The sequence below is a fragment of the Callorhinus ursinus genome, unplaced genomic scaffold, assembly GCF_003265705.2.
Source record: "Callorhinus ursinus isolate GAN/ISIS: 27379988/994484 unplaced genomic scaffold, GSC_fseal_2.0 scaffold71, whole genome shotgun sequence".
Taxonomy (NCBI): Eukaryota; Metazoa; Chordata; class Mammalia; order Carnivora; family Otariidae; genus Callorhinus; species Callorhinus ursinus.
Window position 1 is genome coordinate 3,001,864 of NW_027397133.1, and position 17,918 is coordinate 3,019,781.

Sequence of the window (17,918 nt, forward strand, 5' to 3'; positions counted from 1 at the left end):
CAGAGCTCGGGGCCTTGACCTCCATACCAAGCGGCAAGGACACAACGCAGGCCACGGGCAGAAAGGAAGATGCCAGGAGGTCACAAGAGGCAAAGACACCAGAGCAGGAGAGGAATGACTTCTTCCAAGCACATCCGCAAAGGTACCTCCGAGGAGCAACTAAATGAGAAATTGCAGACTGCTGATCTAAGGATCCCACTTCTAGGAGTATATCCCACAGGAATACCGAATTCCCGATGACCTGGGAATGCCGCCTTCCAGCGCTGTGCGTTGGGAAACGCTTCTGCACCCATGTTAGTACATGAGGATTCACCCACACCACCGAGTAGCATGCAGCCAAGAAAAAGACTGGAGGAAATCCTCCCTCTACGGTGCAGCAGTCTCCCAGGGAAATAAAGTGGAAAAAAAGCAATTGCAGGGCAAGGAGGAGGGCATGTGAAAGAAACATTTTTTTTTTTTTTTTTAAGATTTCATTTATTTGACAGAGACAGAGAGAGAGCATGAGCGGAGAGAGGGAGAAGCAGGCTCCCTGCAGAGCAGGGAGCCTGATGCGGGGCTCGATCTCAGGACCTTGAGAGCATGACCTGAGCCAAAGGCAGCCGCTCAACAACTGAGCCACCCAGGCGCCCCAAACAAATATTCTTAAAAGATACACACGCCGTTATAAAAGTGGGTGCACAGAACATCAGGACTCGGGAGCTGCCTCAGGGCAGTGGGGGGAGCTGAGGGGCCAGGGGTGCCGGGGGGAGGGAGGAGGGAAAGACTTACCATGTTTGGTATTTTGAAAATGTCTCATGTGCATGTACCACTTAGGGAGAGAAAAAAAAAATAGAACGAAGTTGCTTCCTCCTTGGAGCCCTCACAGACCACCCAGACAGAACTGCTTGAATCCCACAGCAGCGAACCCAGCCCTGGAGACAACACTTGCCTCCAGCCTCCTCCTGGACTGGGTCCCTGGCACACAGTAGGCCCTCAAAGAAGCTTTATTGGGAACAATTAAAGGAACAAAAGCGCCCTTCCCTGCCAACAGATTCCACGCCACCACGAATGCACAAACTCTGGCACAAAACTAATTGTCACCAAACGAGAAATGTCTCAGTAAACTCTCTCTCTGCTGGGGGACTCTGGCATGTCACCGAGACACAAAGCCTTTAGCCGATGGGGACAAAGCTCTAATGCCTGGCACTCCAGGCAGGGGAGGATTCAGAAGGAACGAGGAGGGAGGGAATCCTTGGGGACAATTCAACCAAACATTTCCCACGTGTCTCTGGGGTGAAGCATCCTACTCTGGGCAGCGAACTCCGGCAGCCCTGCCATGTTCCAACAGGGGGGACAAAACTCATGTGACAAGGGGATTAGTAGGGAGCAAATCATTCTGATGGGGGGCTGTACATCACGGATGTAGCTCAGGTCACTTGTTTCCCTTGAGAGGGTGCCTGGCAGGGGAAAACCCAAAAGAGACCAGAGCAAGATAACCATGCCCCCTACCCCTCTCCCCAGCAGGGCGGGATGGGGGGGAAAAAGGCAGCCCCTCACTGCTTTCCAAGCCCAGGCCCCGCTGGAAAGGAATGCCATGTTTTCCTGTTTCCAATTAACTCCCCCCCCCCCAGCAGCAGCCTTCTGCATTCTTGAGACCAGGAATCAAGACAGCCACAGGGGAGAGCTGGGAGGCCTGGCGGGAACTCCTCATTGGTGGCTAGGCCTGGGGCTAAAAGGCGGCCCCCAGGAACCTGGGGAACCCCCCCACCCCAACCCCAGGACCCTCCTACCAGGGCTCAGTGCTGCGCGCTGACCCCTTCCACAGCTTTTGGGGGTGGGAGGGGAAGACCCCATGATCCCAAGGGAAGGCTGGGGGAAGGCCCCAGAGGCCTCTGGGAAGGAAGTCAGCAGGGAGGGGGGTGGAGCCCAGGCCTGTCCCTCTAGGGCCTTACTCATGCTTCTCCACTCAAAAAAAAAAAAAAAAAAATCAGTTCCTATTTTCAGGAAACGCTCAGGCTTGAGGGACCTGTAGGTGCCCTACAGCCCCTCTCCTCCCACCCCGAAGGATTTATTATGACTTATGCCTCTCATCTCGGGAAGACAGGACAGCAGCTAAGGGACAAGGGCTCTCTCCAAATACTGTCTCCCCGAGCCCTGCTGACAAATGCGAAACCCCTCTCCCACTCTCTCCCACCCCCTGCAGTCTGGGTTGGAGTCCCCTCCCAGTCAAGGAATAGGCTTTCCACGGGCTCAGTTTTCTCATCTGTAAAATGGCGAGATTACCCTTGTTACCCTCTTCACTGGGCGAGCTGGGCCCTCCCCGGTCCCTCTCCCTCAGCAACCCCCCCCATGTTTATCCAGTACCAGTCTGTGCTCAAGAGGAAGGGTCCCCGTTCAGAGAGCTGGCAGGCAGGGGGAACATCACGGATTTACAGATGGCCCTCAACCCCCCTCCCCCCGGGGCCACAGGGACCTCCTCCAGGCCTTCTGCTACTGGTCCTTAAATGCCCAGCACCCAACATTCTTCCCCACCCCCTACAGGCACGCCATATCCCATCTGCTGAATGACAAAAATAACACGTTTGGATAATACTTTCACCCACCTCAAGGTCAGTTAAGGGAACTATAATTATTGTCACCTGCAGATGAAGAAACTGAGGACTAGGGACTCAAGTGACTTGCCGAAGGCTACAGAGTGGGGCAGGGGGTCTGATACCAGCCATGGGGAGAATGGGCAAGAAGATTCTCTGCCAGGGCACCACAGAGGGTGGCAGGGCAGAGTGACCACGAAGGTCCCCAATAGCAGCCCGGCGTCCCTGCTGGCAGGGCTTAAGTAGCAGAAGTAGCCCCCCACCCAGCCAGGCCTGCAGCACCCCTTCCCAGCCTACACACCTCCAAGTCTCAGCTCTTCCCTGCAAACGCTCTGCTCCAGCCACGGGTGAAATGATTCTGCTCTCAGCCCAACTTCCAGGTGTCTTTACCCCTTCCCAAAAACCAGCATGGGGTGGGGAGTTGGGGGGGGGGCGCCGGACGACGGCGGGGGACATGACAATAGCTTCTTCCAGGTTACTATGATATTTGAGACCCAAGTCAACTGAAATCAACAGGACAAAGTGCCAAAGAGGGGTACAGGAGAACTTAACAGTTTTGAGCTGAGTTGGAGAAACCGGAAATGGTTGCAAATTGGCGCTGTGTGACCCTGGGCAAGTCACTTAACCTCTCTGAGCCTCCATTAGCCTGTCTGCAAAATGGGACTAATAACTGTCCCTACTTCCTCCTGGGGCTGTGGCCAGTGTGTAGCAGAAGCCAATCCATAATGCTCCCAGGGTAGAGAGATGTTGTTATTTCCGGCTTCCAGGAGTGGGGGAGTCCTGGGGGAGGGTGGGGTAGGTAAACATGCCCCTGAAAGTCCCACCAGACATCAGCACGAGGGAAGGGGATGATTCCTGAACTGTCCAACTCCCCTGTTCTCCCACCACCCCGCAGGTCAGAGTTGCCCGAGCCCCTTATGCCCACCCCAGGTGAAAGGGCACAGAAAGAGCCAGCAAACTGTGTCCCCCCACAGGCGCCGGCAGAAAGAAGACGTGAGGGAAACGCAAACCCTCGGTACATCCCCAGATGGTTATTATTCTATTGGAGGGCCGTGTGACAAAAGGGGCTGATTGTCCGGACATGAGGCTGGGCACGGACTGCAGCCCGCGGTCTGGGAACACCAGAGGGCCCGGACCTGTCACCCCGGCCTCCCGGGGAGAGCTGACACGGCGGCCTCTGACCCCACCTCCCAGGAAGTTCAGCTGCTCAGAACCACAAAGCAAAACAAAGGGGCGCGGAGAGGAAGGAGCCACCGTACCTTCCAATCGCCGCTGGCCCCCAAGCCCCGAGCCCCGAGCCCGGAGCCCGAGCAGGAGCCCCAGCGCGGCTCCTCGCCCGGTTCTCCGCCGGCCGCGGACCGAGGCCTGGGCAGCCCCTGGGTCCCCCGTCTCCCCGCGGCCGCCCGTGACAGGAGCCGGGGAAGCAGCCGAGGGGCAGCCAGGGATGGGAAAACCAGATGGCTCCATCCCTCCTCCCTCCTCCTCCATCCCTCCCTCCGGGTGCCCGCGGGCCTGGCCGCCCTCCGCAGGGGCTCGGGGAGGCCGCGGGCCCGGCTCGTCCGGGCTCACCCCAGGGAAAGGGTTGCCTTTGTCTAAAGGTCACCACCCGAGCGTGGTGCCCGGGCTGGGCCTGGTGCCTCCTATTCCCAGGCCGAGGGGGTGGAGATGGGGGGCCGCCCCAAATCTCGGGAGGTGACAAGGGTAAGGCTCCCCTCCCTTCCCTCCCCCTCCCCGTAACGGCCCCCTCCGGGACCAACCAGCTAGCGGGGGAGGGGGTCAACTCCCTTCAGCGCTGGGGGGGGTGGGGGACCAAGTCAACTCCTTTCATTGTTTAGGGGCGGTGGGGAGGGGGAGACCCAATGGCCTCCTTCCGCATCCATCCCTCCCCAGCCTGCCGGAGGCCCCGTTTCTCCCGGGCACCCCCGGCAGGGATTTGGGGAGGGGGCGCAGAGGACGGGCGAGAGGGGGAGATGAAGGCTCGCCACCTCCGGCCGGGAGAGCACCGACTGCTGCCCCATTGCCCTCTTCTTCTCGGAAAGGCGGGGAGCAGGGTGAGAGGAGGGGGGGCCCCCCGGGCCGGGGGAGGGGGTCTCCCCGCCCCTCCCCCCGTGGAACGTTAGGTCTCGTTTTTCCGCCGCTCCATTGTATCCCCGGCAGCCGGCGGGAGGGCCGGGGAGGCACCGGGCGCCGGGTTTGGGCAGGGGAGCCGGGGGGGGGGGGCCCCGCAGGATCGGGGCGGCGGGGATGGGGGGCGGGAGGCGGGGGGGGGGGGGGCTGCCGGGGGTGGTGGGCGCCGACCAAAAAAAGAGGCAGCGGGCGCTGCGCCCCGGTTGGGGGGCTGAGTGTGTGAGTGTCGGGGGGTGGGTTCGGCCCCGGCTCCGGCTCCCCCCACACACACCCTCGCCGCCAACCCCCACTCCCCCCTCGCTTTTGCGCCCTGTCACAGCCCCGACTCGCAGGTAGAGAGAGTTAAGAGATTTAAAGAGAAATTGCTACATTGTGAGAAACTCACCCTGATGTTTGAGCAGCCGTCGGCGCGGGGTCTCCGAGACGGCCCCGCACGGGCTGCAAAGGGAGGACCCAGAAGGGGCCGACCGGCCGGGCCGGTCAGCGCACTGCCTGATCGCATGGCGGCCGCCCGGCAGCCTCCGCCAGGCCCCTGCCGCCGCCCCGCGCCGCGGCCCGGGCGCCCCGGACCCGCGCGCGCTCCGGGGAGGACCCCTCGGGTTTGAAAAAAAAAAAATTTTTTTTTTAATTAAATGCAAAAGAAAAAAAAAAAACCTTGCAGGTTTTGTGTCCGCCCCCCCTTCCTCCTCCTCCTCCTCCTCCTCCTCCCTCCGCCCTCGCCGGGGGACGGGCTTGAGGGAGGCCCCGCCCCGCGCTCCGCACACCAGCCCCGGCTCCGGACGCCGAGCGGCGGGCCCGCGAGCAAATGGGAGGCCGAGGACGCCCGGGGAGGGTACCTTCCGCGCCAGCGCCGCCCCCTCCCCAGCCCCAGTCTCGGGGGTTTGGGGTCGCGCCTTCCCAGGCTCTGGTGGAGTCGGCCGACCGCCTCGCACGGTGCTCCAGGTTGGGGGGAGAGGCTAAAAGGATTCGCGCTCCCGGACTCCGGGCGCCCTGCCCGTTGGGGAAGGGGCGCTGTGCGCCGGGGGCGCGCGCCGGACGCGGGGGACAGTCGCCGGGCGGGAGGACGCGCCCAGGGCGGGTGCCGAAGGTTCGAAGAGGTAGCGGGAGTAGGGAATAAAGAGTGGCCGCCTCGCCGGTGGCACCGCGAAGGAGCCGGGAGTGGGAGCGAAAAGGGTGGAAGGTAGCGGGGGGTTTGGGGCGACCGGCCCGGAGGGGCCCCGGGCATGGCTTGATCACTCACCTCAGTCGGTCTTTGCCGACCTGCGACGGCCCGGGGGGAGGGCGCCAGGAACGGGGGGTCCAACTTCAGAGCCTCCTCGAGGCCTCTCGGCCCGCGCTGATGGGATTCCCAGAAGCCCCAGGACGCCTCGGTGGTGTTGGGTCCGTTTCCGCCCCACCAGCCCGTGAACGCCTTGCGGGCGGGACGCTTAGATTCCCGCGTTCATTCAGGGAACGCTTGGTGGGTGCCTACTGCGTGTCCTGTGCCGTGCTGGGGGCCCAGCGGGGACCCAGATGGCGCGGACCGGCCTGCCCTTAAGGGGTGCACAGGCCTGGGAGACGTCTATTCGGGTCCTTTATTACCTTCTGTCTCGCCAGTGCCCTAAAAAAGCCCCGTACATACAGAAGCTGCTTAATAAAGGTGTGTTGAATGAATTGGTGATCGAGACCTGTGTTTTAAGCTTTAGTGTTTAAACTAGTATGTCGGTGGTACTCTTCATACTGTTTTTAAGAGATCACAGAGTTTAAGGGCCCTGACACAAACCGGTGAGCCCCTGGTTCCCATCCTGCCTTTGCCGCGTCCTTGCTGTGTGACCTTGGGCAAATCACTTCACCTCTCTGTGCCTCCATTTCCTCCTCTCAATCATAGGCCTCACTTCACAAGGTCATTAGGACCAAATAAGCCCTCATGGAGATCTGCACCTGACAAGAAGTGCCAGATAAGTGCTGACCGTTATTGATTATTATATAAAAAGTAAACTTTATCAACTTCAGAAGTGATCACATGGGTTGCCCCAAACATAAGACAGTGGTGAATCCATAAATTCTATAGGGGTCATACTGAAGGTATGGGACCCTTCGGAGAAGGGTAATATACACACTTAGACTTTCTTTTTATGTAGCTTGCCCTTCTATTTGCTGTGAGCCAACTGAGCTATGCCTTGTTTATTCATTAACTAACTAGTGCCAATCACAATGTTTTGAGACCTCAGTACCGCCCACCAGGAAGAGACTTCTAGCAACCTTGAATCCCATTTTACAGCGTAGAGAAGTAAATTGGCTTCGAGAGGGGAAGTATTTTTGCCCAAAGTCACACACAGCCAGGAAGTAGGACCTGATTTGAGCTGGGTGGCACTTGGGTCTGTCAAAGCTCCCAGCCCCCGGGGGCGCTCAGCACGTGAAGACTGGTTAAAAGTTAGTAGATTTGAGGCACTAGGAGGGGTGACTGTCCACATTTATTCATTCCTGCAGGAAGTATTGTTTGAGTATCTAGTGTGCCAGGATTATAGCTGTGACCAAGAGCACCCTGGTTCCCCCCCTACCCCCCCACCACACAGCTCACAGTCTATTAGGGAACACAATGTGCAAGTAAGCAAAAAAGACCTAGCTTCAGTTTCCCCCCTGCATTCCATGGCAGGGATGCACTGGTATCCCCCACCCCAAGAATGCTGCCTGGTACTTGATGCTCAAGAAAGGTCTTTGGAACAAAGAATACCCCCCCCCCACGCCCCAGACACACCGGACCTCTTAGGAAGATGTCCTAGAGGCTATGCCACTTGGAATGGTCCTGGCTGGGTGTGAAGGAAGCCAAGAAAAGGTCAACCCCAAACCTAGCGACAGCTGGCCAAGCCCTGGGAGATAAAATGTCCAAGGCTAGTGTAGGGTCATTATGGGCCCAAATGAAAAGTGACCTTGAGTCTTTTGGGGATGGCACCCATCTTCCCTTTGAGAATCCCACACAAGTCATGAGTTCTAGGTTAAGGACTGAGTTAGCAAGACCCAGATAGGTTCAGCTCCTTGTCCCAGGGCTACCGAGTCAGGATGGGGGCCAACCCAGTACACCCAGGTGTTCGTTCCATCACCAACTGGCTCGGAGTCATCAGATGAACTTGGGGTGAGTCACTTCTCTTCCAGCTCCTTCACTTTCTCATCAGTACAATAGGAGTGTATAGTCAGACACCAAAATCTCCCTCACCCCGACATTTTATTACAAAAATTTCCAAACGTGGAGAAGTGGTAGAAACAGAATGAACACCTAATTACCCGCCACTTAGATTGGACCATCGGTATGTTACTCTCCTGGCTTTATCACACATCTGTGCATCTCCCCATCCATCAGATCCGTCTTCTTTGTCGATGTGTTGCAGACATGTTTCCCTCCCCCTTAACTTGGTTAACTGGGTAATGCCAACTCCCCACTCTGATCAGTGCTCTGATGAGTGTAATAACCCTCTGGGCCAAGTGCTGACTCTCTATCCTCTTTTGTGAAGGAGAAACATTCAGAGAGGATAAGAAACCGGATCAAGGTCACACGGCCTGGGATTCAAACCCGGCTCCGTGTCCCCTGGGTCCGAACTTTATAGGAAGATCATGGAGAGGATGAAACGAGACAAGGATCCAGAAGGTCTTGGGGGTAGCCACAAAGCAGTGTACAGATGTGAAAAATTAGGACCAGACAAGATGCACCTACATATCCTCAATAGGCTGCGTCTCTGTGTTCTGCTGGGCTCCTGGCACAGGGTCTTTGCCTTCCAAGTTGGGACTTAATCCCATATGGGTGACAGTATCTCCTCTTTCCTAACATGAGGCTGGGCAGGTGCTGAATGAATGGGGGGGGTCCAAAAAAGTTTGCTGTAAGGAAAATGGCTTCTGTAGGTTGTGGCCCTCTCAACAGCAAGCAAAGCCCTAAATATTGGACCTGGGGTTATTAAAACCCCACAGCCCCAACACGAACTTGGGATTTCTGCCCTTATCTCAACGCTTAATGGGACTGTTTTCATTAAAACCGAGCAGCTGAAAAGGAACAGCAGGAAACCCACTATTGGCTGTGGAAAGGTCCAGTACATTGGAGGACTAAGCCGCCCTGTCCCAGGGCCCTGATGCTTTTTTCCACTTTAAGCCCACTGGTTGCAAGTCCCCTTTGCGTTCCCAACCCTCCAGCTAGGAGAGCTCTCCTCCGCCGCACCCCCCTCCCCCCGCCCTCGCATTTCCTGTCTCGTCCAGTCCCACTGCTCGTCCTTCCCCGCCCCAACCTCAGCTCTGCCAACCAGACCCTAATCCCCTTTACCTCGAACAGAGGCCTGCCCCTCCTATCCGGCCTGCAGCCCAGCTCCTGCCTTGGAGGACCCTCACCAACGTCTGGCCTGATCGCCATCTCCCTACAGAGATGGGGGTGGGATTTCTTTTTTTCTTCTTTTTAAATAAGGGCCCGTCGCGCCCCCTCCCTCGCACGGGCAGCTGCAAAGTTGAAAACTTTGCCAACCCACGTTCTGTTTCTTGATCTGGGAGGATGCCGGTGCTATGGGTGTTTTTGATTTTCGGTTCAGCCGCACACTTAGGATTCATGCACTTTTCTGTATGTATGGAACACTTGAGTAACAGGGAACAAAACAAGAAGAAGCCTTGCCCAATCCTAAAACACCCTGCGGTCCCTTCAGGTTTCGTTTCAATGGGGTTTGAGGAGAGAAAGTTTCCATCCAAGACCTCTCCAAGGGCCTGGGTTTTCGCCGCGCGGCGAGGAAAGAAGGGGGACTCAGAGGGCACCGACTTCGGTCCCACCGCTGCCCTCTGACCGCGCCCTTTAAATATGGCTCGTACAGCCGGAGTGCGCAGCCCCAACTCCCGGCCCTACCAGCCCGCTCGGAAGGCAGACGCCGACAGCGGCAACGAAATCAGGCAGCTGCGAGCCCAGCCCGGCCTCGGGTCCTCAGCGCGGCAAGTGCGGGGGGCGGGGTCTGACCGCCCATTGGTCCACGCCCGGGGGCGGGGCCACCGCACTGTCCCGCCCCCAACCCCTGCCGGGTTAATTGGGCCTCGCGCCGGCTCGGGGAATTATTCATCGGCGGGCGGGGCCTGGGTTTGTTTACACGCTGCCATTGGCTGGATTTGAATCGGCCCGACTGCGGGCCAGCCGCGGGGCGGAGCTTCGGAGGGCCCGGGCTCGCGCCTGACAGGTTCAGGAGGTAGGGCCCGTGCGGGACGCGCAGCCGGAGCAGTGGGGTCCAGGCGGTGGGGGTACCCTCGGCGGGTGCGGGCAGCGGGAGTGGGCAGGTTGAGCTTCCGCTCGTTTCTCGACAAATGCTAATCAAGGGTCGGGTTGGGAAGCATTGTTTTTGTTTTTATAAAAACGCCTGACAGGAAAAAAAAAAAAAAACACGAACCGGGAAACAACCTAGCTGTCCATGGATGGGGGACCCCATAATGGGACACGAAGTAACCGTAAAATAAGGAAGTTATACCCGACCCGACACCGAACAAGCCATGTATCCAGGCAAGAAAAAAAAGGCAAAGAGGGGAGCCGAGTGTATAATGATTTAAAAGTGGGGGCGTGGGTGAAAAAAAAATACAAGCTTTTGCTTGTTAAATGCACAGAATATCTTCGAAAGCAGAAACAAACTGGTAGCAGCATTTGCCTGTGGAGTGGAAGACAGGGTGGGTGGAGGGTGGATCTTTCTGTACTTTTGTAAAGTTCGAACCTTGTATCACCCATTCAAAGAAACACATACAATGTAAACAAAAATACTGGGTTCTGAGAACTGTCCCTTTGCACCCTCCCACCTTTCCCTTTGCACCCTCCCACCTTGCCCCTACTGCCCCTGGGAAAACTCTTGACTTGGCTATAGAGGCCATGGGTCCCCGACCTGCGCCCCCTGGACCCCCACAATGGCCTTGGGGGTTGGGGGGAGCCTGGCTCAGAATGAGTGTCTTCAATGGCTCCTGCACCACCAGATAGCCAGACTCAAGGAAGAGAATGGCTTTGTTGCTTTAAGTGATTTGGTGATCGCAGGGGGATTTAACATACTAAGGGGCTGCCTTAGCCATTCTTGGGGGAGGATGAGGAGAAACAAGCCTAACCAAGCCCTTTTAGGAAAGAAGCATAAGACAAATCTAGGGCAGGCCCCTTTAAGAAGGGAAGTTGGCCTCACCGATAAACCTTGTGAAGTTGTGAGGTCCACAGAGTGCATGGGCAGAGGGGAGAGTTGTCCCCGGTTTGGATTTGCATTAATACTCAATGTGTTCTGGGAGATCTATTTTTTTTTCAAAGATTTTACTTATTTGTCAGAGAGAGAGAGAGAGAGCACAAGCAGGAGAAAGGGCAGGCAGAGGGAGAAGCAGGCTCCCCACTGAGCAAAAGTCCAATATGGGACTCGATCCCAGAACCCTGGGATCATGACCGGAGCTGAAGGCAGACGCCCAACCGACTGAGCCACCCAGGTGTCCCTGTCCTGGGAAATCTAGAGAAGAGGATGAGAACAGCTTCCTGCAACTAATGAGTTTGGGACTGTTGGGGTTCTTACTTGCCAAGATTTCCTCTATATAAATTCGATGATCCGGGGTTTGTGAAACATTTAGTTTGCCGTGAAAGTCACCCAAGCCTAAAGTGAAAATTGCCCACCTACAAGATGTAGTTGTAAGTAAAGCTTGAGTGGCACCACCAGCCCTGGTATATAAAGTCAATGAATGCCCAATCAATTCCTAGCAGATCGGATGTTCTAATATCCCTGGTTTACAGATGTGGAAACTGAGTCACAGGTTACAGAATTGCCAAAATCAGGCCTCGCGGGGACTCAAACCCAGGCAGCCCTGCTCCAAAGCTCATACTTTTAACTGCTTTATTACACTTGCCCCTAAAAACTGTTCTGTCCTCATGGAGGTGAACTATTTTGCATCTACCTTCTGCAGTAGAGAGTTTTTTGGTTTTTGTTTTTAAAGGTTTATTTATTTGAGAGAGAGAGAGAGAGAGAGCATGGGGGGAGGTACAGAGGGAGAGGGAGAAAGAATCTCAAGCAGAATCCCTGCTGAGTGCCGAGCCCATCATCACCATCGTGGGGGCCCAATCCCATGACCGCGAAATCATGACCTGAGCCGAAATCAAGAGTCAGATGCTTAACTGACTGAGCCACCCAGGCACTTCTGTTTTGTTTTTAATAAAAGAATTTCAGGTGGTTCTTTCTAAAATTCTACACAGGGCGGGCGCCTGGGTGGCTCAGTTGGTTGGGCGACTGCCTTTGGCTCAGGTCATGATCCTGGAGTCCCTGGATCGAGTCCCGCATCGGGCTCCCTGCTCGGCAGGGAGTCTGCTTCTCCCTCTGACCCTCCCCCCATCTCATGTGCTTTCTCTCTCATTCTCTCTCTCTCTCAAATAAATAAATAAAATCTTAAAAAAAATAAAATTCTACACAGGGCAAACTTTTAAAATTTTTTAAGTACCATTCACAGAGGAAACGTTTTGCCCTTGGCCCTTTTACCCCTCGCTCCATTAAACATTTATCTGAGGCTTACTGTGTGCCAGGCACACTTCTAAGTCTTTCATATACATCAGCTCATTGAAGCATTGCAACAACCCAGAAGTCAAAACTGTTACCACTCTCATATCACAGATGAAGAAATTGAGGTACAGAGAAGTTAAAGAAACTGGCCCACAGTCCCACATCTCCCTCCAGAAAGAAAAAAAAAGAAAAGGAAGAGCAAGAAGAACGGGCAGGACGTGGCTGGAGAGAGAGGAAGTTGTCCAAAGTTGCTAGGGGAGAGGAAAGAATGGGAGCTGACAGGTCGTGATCTCACGGGTCCTGGGATTGAGCCCCACGTCGTCAGGCTCCGTGCTCCGCAGGGAGTCTGGAGATTCTCTCCCTCTGCCCCTCCCCCATCTCAAATCAATCAATAAATCTTAAAAAAGAAAAACAGAATGGGAGCTGAGATAAACCTTTGCATTGGTAAACGTGGAGAAAATGGCTTTTAGGGAGGTTGGGGGGGGATGCTGTGGGTAGTTCACAAAAGGTGCCCAAAGTCAGCAGTCACCAGGGAGATGCAAATGAAAACCGCAGTGAGGCACTCATTCACGCTCCCCAGAATGACCATAATGAAAAAGAAGGGACAAGAACAAGTGTTGGCAAGGATGTGGTGGAATCAGAACCGTCATGCACCACTGGTCGGTAAAATGGTGTAGCCAACATGGAAACCAGTTTGGTGTTTCCTCAGTAATTTGCACATGGAATCACCATAGTCCCACTTTCAGGTATACACCCCCAAATAAATGAAAACACGTGTTCAAACAATAACTTGTGCGAGAATGTTCATAGCAGCACCATTCACCAGAGCCGAAAGGTGAAAATAACCCATACATCCATCAACTGATAAATGAATAAACAAAATGGGGTATATCCATACAACGGAGTAGTATTCGGCCCCCAAAAAGGAACCAAGTACTGACACGGGCTGCAACGTGGATGAACGTTGAAAATATCATGCTGGGTGCCTAGGAGGCTCAGTCGGTTAAGCATCTGACTTCAGCTTGGGTCAGATCTCAGGGTCCTGGGATGGAACCCCGCATCAGGCTCCCTGTTCAACGAGGAGTCTGCTTCTTCCTCTCCCTCTGCCTCTCCACCTCCTGTTCTCTCACTCGCTGTCTCTCGCGCAAATAAATAAAGTTTTTAAAAGCAACAACAACAAAAGGAAACATCATGCTAAGTATAAGAAGCCAGACACGGAAGGCCACCGGTTGTAGGATTCCATTTGTGTGAAATGTTCAGAATAGTCAAATCCATAGAGACAGAAGGTAGTAGGTCAGTGGTTGCCAGGGGCTGGAGGAGGGGGTTGGGAGGGAGGAAGGGAGAGTGATTGCTAAGTGGGTATGGGGTTTCCTCTTTGGGGTGATGAAAATGTTCTGGAATTAGTAGTGAAAGCTGTATGAAATTGTGAATGTACATCATTGTCCCGCAGTGTACACTTTCAAATGGTTAAAATGGTAAATTTCAGGATGGAAAGTGTTTAAAATTAAAAGGTTAAAAATTGTAAGATGCAGGTAAGGAAAGCAGTGGTATTGAGCACAGACGACTTTAAAAGTAATGCACATGGGGCACCTGGGCAGCTCAGTTGTTAAGCGTCCGCCTTCGGCTCAGGTCATGATCCCAGGGTCCTGGGATCGAGCCCCGCACGGGGCTCCCTGCTCGGCGGGAAGCCTGCTTCTTCCTCTCCCACTCCCCCTGCTTGTGTTCCCTCTCTCGCTGTGTCTCTCTGTCAAAAAAATAAATAAAAATCTTAAAAAACAATACAATAAAAAATAATAAAAGTAATGCACATGACAGTGTATACAAGGAGCCAGAAATAGCTGGAGAGGGGCCAGGTGGAGGGAAAGAAGGGGGAGATCGGGGGAGGTGGGAGGGGAGTGAGATTCAGTCAGTGCACCTGCTCTGGAGGGATTACAGAGAGCCCAGGGTAGACCTCGTGAAGCTCTCCCAGGTCTATGGAGGATACAAACCTATCACCAAGGTCGTCAGGGCTGGGATGGGAGATGGCAGGGGACTGTGGGAGCCCGGAGCAGCTGGCTGCCCCAGCCTGGGGTTCAGAAAGTCTTCCTGGCAGAGGAGAATTGATAAAGAGGAGTTTGATAGGAAAAGGTAGTGCAGGGAGGAGTGTTGATTTTCTGGGCCCAGAGTAGAGAGAGAGCCCAGCATTCCTAAAGCACAGATGAACCTTGACATTCCTGATTGAAACCGCGCTAGGGATAGTGCCCTTGGTGGAAAGGCCACACACCCTGAGGCAGCTTGGCGTCCGTTCTTTCAACACACATTCCCTGAGCACCTGCTCTGTGCCCCACTCTGTGCAGGCAATGCTGGGGACCCGGGTGACAGGGACAGCCCAGCCCTGCCCCACCCCAGTGGGGGGGAGACAGACATAAAGCAAGCCGTTCCCCAAGTGACAGCTATTAGCCTGATGGCTGCTATGGGAGGTCAGGCAGAACCCGGCCCCCAGGGGCTTCTCAACTTCTGGGATTCCCAAAGGACCATTTCACAATTTGTGCATAGTATTGCGTTTACTGTTTATATTTTTAATTTGTTCTTTCAACCAACTTGGTTATTTTTCTTCCTTACATGGGTTCCCATGGGGCTACCTTAGGCTCATCCAAAGCACCAATAGTCGTGAAATCACAGGTGTGATGGGCTGGTTCCTTTTTTTCTCCCCACAGCATGCATTAAAATAAATGCATGATCATGAAAATAAGTCAGCTGGAAATGATCTCAAATGCTACTTTGGAAGCCTAGGGCCTGGTCTCGGGATTTGGGGTGACCTTCCTGCGGGAAGTCAGTTGTAAGCTAAAACTCCAAGGTGAATAGAGCTTGTCCAACAAGGTCAGAAGGGAAGAGCAGGTGCAAAGGCCCAGAGAGAGAAGCAGCCCGGCAAGAAGGCAGGCCAGGCTGCTGGAGTGTCAGGAGCTTGGCTGAGAGAGGCCGAGGGACTGGACAGCTTTGTAGGTATATCATGGATTTGGGATCTGATCCCAAAGACGATACACAGTCATTGAAAGACTTGCTGTCAGCTTCGTTACTTTTAGTCGCTATGCAATTCACATACCATAAAACTCACTCATTTTTAAGTGTACATACACTTCAGTTGTTTTCCGTACATTCCTGAGGCTGGGCAACCATCACCCTTATCTAGTTCCAGAACATTCCATCACCCAAAAAGAAACCCTACACTCAGTAGCAGTCACTCCCCATTTCCCTTCCCCACCAATCTGCTTTTTGTCTCTATGGATCTGTCTGTGGTAGACATTCCACATAAATAGAATCAGACAAAGGTGGCCTCGTGTGTCTGGCTTCTGTTACTTAGCATAATGTTTTCCAAGTTTACCCATGTAGCAGGGCCAGTACTTCATTCCTTTTTATGGCTAAGTAATATTCCGCTGACTTGGATACACCACGTCTGGTTCGCCCGTTCAGGTGATGGACATCTGGGCTGTTTCCACTTTTTGGGTATTGGGAATAACGCTGCTTTGAACACCCATGTACCAGTTTTTGTGAAAACATAGGTTTTCATTTCTCTTGGGTATCGACCAAGGAATGGAATGAATGGTTTGTTTTTGTTGTCTTGTTTTTGTTTTTATTTATTTACTTATGTGTTGTTGTTGGTTTTTTTTAGATTTTATTTACTTATCTGAGAGAGAGAGCAGGAGCAGGGGGAAGGAGCAGAAGGAGAGGAGGGGAAAAGACTTCCCGCTGAGTGTGGAGCCCAACCTGGGGCTCAATCCCAGCCCCGGGGATCATGACCTGAGCCAAAGTCAGACGCTTAACCGGCTGAGCCACCCAGGTGCCCCTATGTGGTTTTTTGTTTTGTTTTATTTTGTTTTGTTTTAAGTAGGCTCCATGCTGGGCTCGGGGCTCAAACCCACAACCCTGAGATCAAGACCTGAGCTGAGATCAAAAGTCCAGCACTTAACCAACTGAGCCACCCAGGCACCCCTGTTGTCTTGTTTTTCACCTGAAATAAGATCAAACTACAGAAAACTAGCAGGAAGGGTAAAGAGAACCCCCCTCCCCTCAATTCATTAGTCAATCACATTTTGCCACATTTGTTTTATGTCATGACTTTCTGAACATTTGAGGCAACACTGTGTCCCTCGATCCCCATAAACGTTTTGGCATGGAGCTACAGAACAAAGAGATTCTCTTCAGAAACCCCAGGACCATTACTGAAATCAGGAAATGTAACACTGCCGCACTAATACCACTGTTTAATCCACAAATTCACATTCTTTCCATTCGCCTCCATAAGGTCACTTATAGCAATGTGCTCCCCGGTGCAGCATCTCGCCCCGGATCACGCACTGTCCTGAGTCTCATCTCTGAAGGGTCTTAGGAAAGGGGGAGCTTTGATCAGCTTTACCCTTCAGGGCATCCCTTTGTCGTGGAGAGGAAGGAAGAGGGAGAGGAGAGGAAGCAGGGACACCAGTGAGAAGGTGGTGCTCGCAGTTGGAAAGAGAAATTTAGGAACCAGATGGATCTCAGTTCAAATTGCGGCCCAATGATTCAGTAACTGTGACCTTGGGCAGGTGACCAAGGAACCTCAGCTGTGTCATCAGAAAAATGGAACCAACCCCTAGGCTTGCTGTGAGAGCAGAGCCCCGGCACCTCGGAGGGAACCAGTCCCCCACACATCCTGTCATCCCTACTTATTCCCACCAATTCCCAGGACCCAGAACAGTCCCAGGTGCTCCCGATCTTCAGAAGTCCTTTTTGGCTCCAAACAAAAAAAACGTGTTAGAAGCAGGTGTTACCATCATCCCTGCTTTATAGAGGAGATGTGTTTGTTCTTTCTGGCCGCTCGAACAGAACACCCCAAACTGGGTGGCTTCTACCCAACAGGAGTCTCTTCCTCACGGGTCTGGAGGCTGGTGAGTCCAAGATGGAGGCACAGGCAGATTCAGCGTCCGGTGAGGACCCACTTCCTGCTTCACAGACAGCCAGCTTCTTCCTGTGTCCTCCCTTGGTGGAAGTGGTGTGGGGGGCCTCTCTGGGGTCTCTTGTACAGGGGCACTGATTTCATTCAGCAGAGCTCCACCCTCATGACCTAACTGCCCCCCAAAGGCCCGGCCTGCAAATACCATCATATGGGGGGGTAGGTTTCACCATATGGAGTTTGGGGGTGGGGGACAGACACAAACATTTGGTCTACAGCAAGAGGACACTAAGGCACAGAGAGACCACCCAACTAGTCAGCAGCAGAACCAGGATTAACAGGCAAACCCTGGCCCGCCACCCATACGTATGGTTGTTGCCGGTCTAGGCAAGAGATGATGGCAGCCTGGCCCAGGGCAGAGACGTGGGGATGGAAACAGACGGACCCCCAGGAAGGGAAAACAGTGACTGACTGGAGAGGGGGCTGAGAAAGCAGAAGTCCAGGCCGAACCCCTCCCGAGCGCTTGAGGAGAAATACTTTCTTGCAGGAGATGGAAGGAATAAGAACATCCTGGAAAACTAGAAGGAGCCCAATCCTGAAGTATGTTAGGGCCGGAGGCGGGGGTGTCTTCAGCCTCCGGGGATGGGTGGAGGTGAGGTTGGGGGCTTGGGGAGTGAGGCATGAGATAGAGAGTCCCCAAAGGATACCCAAGGGACTCACAGGACAAACTGGAGAACAGAGTGAAGCCAGAAAATGAGGAGTGTCGGGCAGACAAAGCAAGTGTGGTGAATGGGACTCGGGCCTTGGCCAGCTCAGGAGAAAGGAAGC

General features: G+C 54.1%; 1 protein-coding gene across 5 annotated transcripts in view; it reads right to left on the reverse strand.

Moving 5' to 3' along the window:
- The window catches only part of BICRA (BRD4 interacting chromatin remodeling complex associated protein), a 77,861-nt gene extending 71,838 nt beyond the window's left edge, over positions 1–6,023 (reverse strand). For 2 of the 5 annotated variants that reach the window (XM_073886668.1, XM_025850091.2), the window contains exon 1: positions 5,083–5,316. The gene's annotated coding sequence lies outside the window, so the exon portion shown is untranslated. Of the gene's footprint in view, positions 1–5,082; positions 5,318–5,937 lie in introns of those variants that run through there. The other 3 variants (XM_073886667.1, XM_025850092.2, XM_025850094.2) reach the window with 3 other exon arrangements.
- Between the last annotated feature and the right edge of the window lie 11,895 nt (positions 6,024–17,918).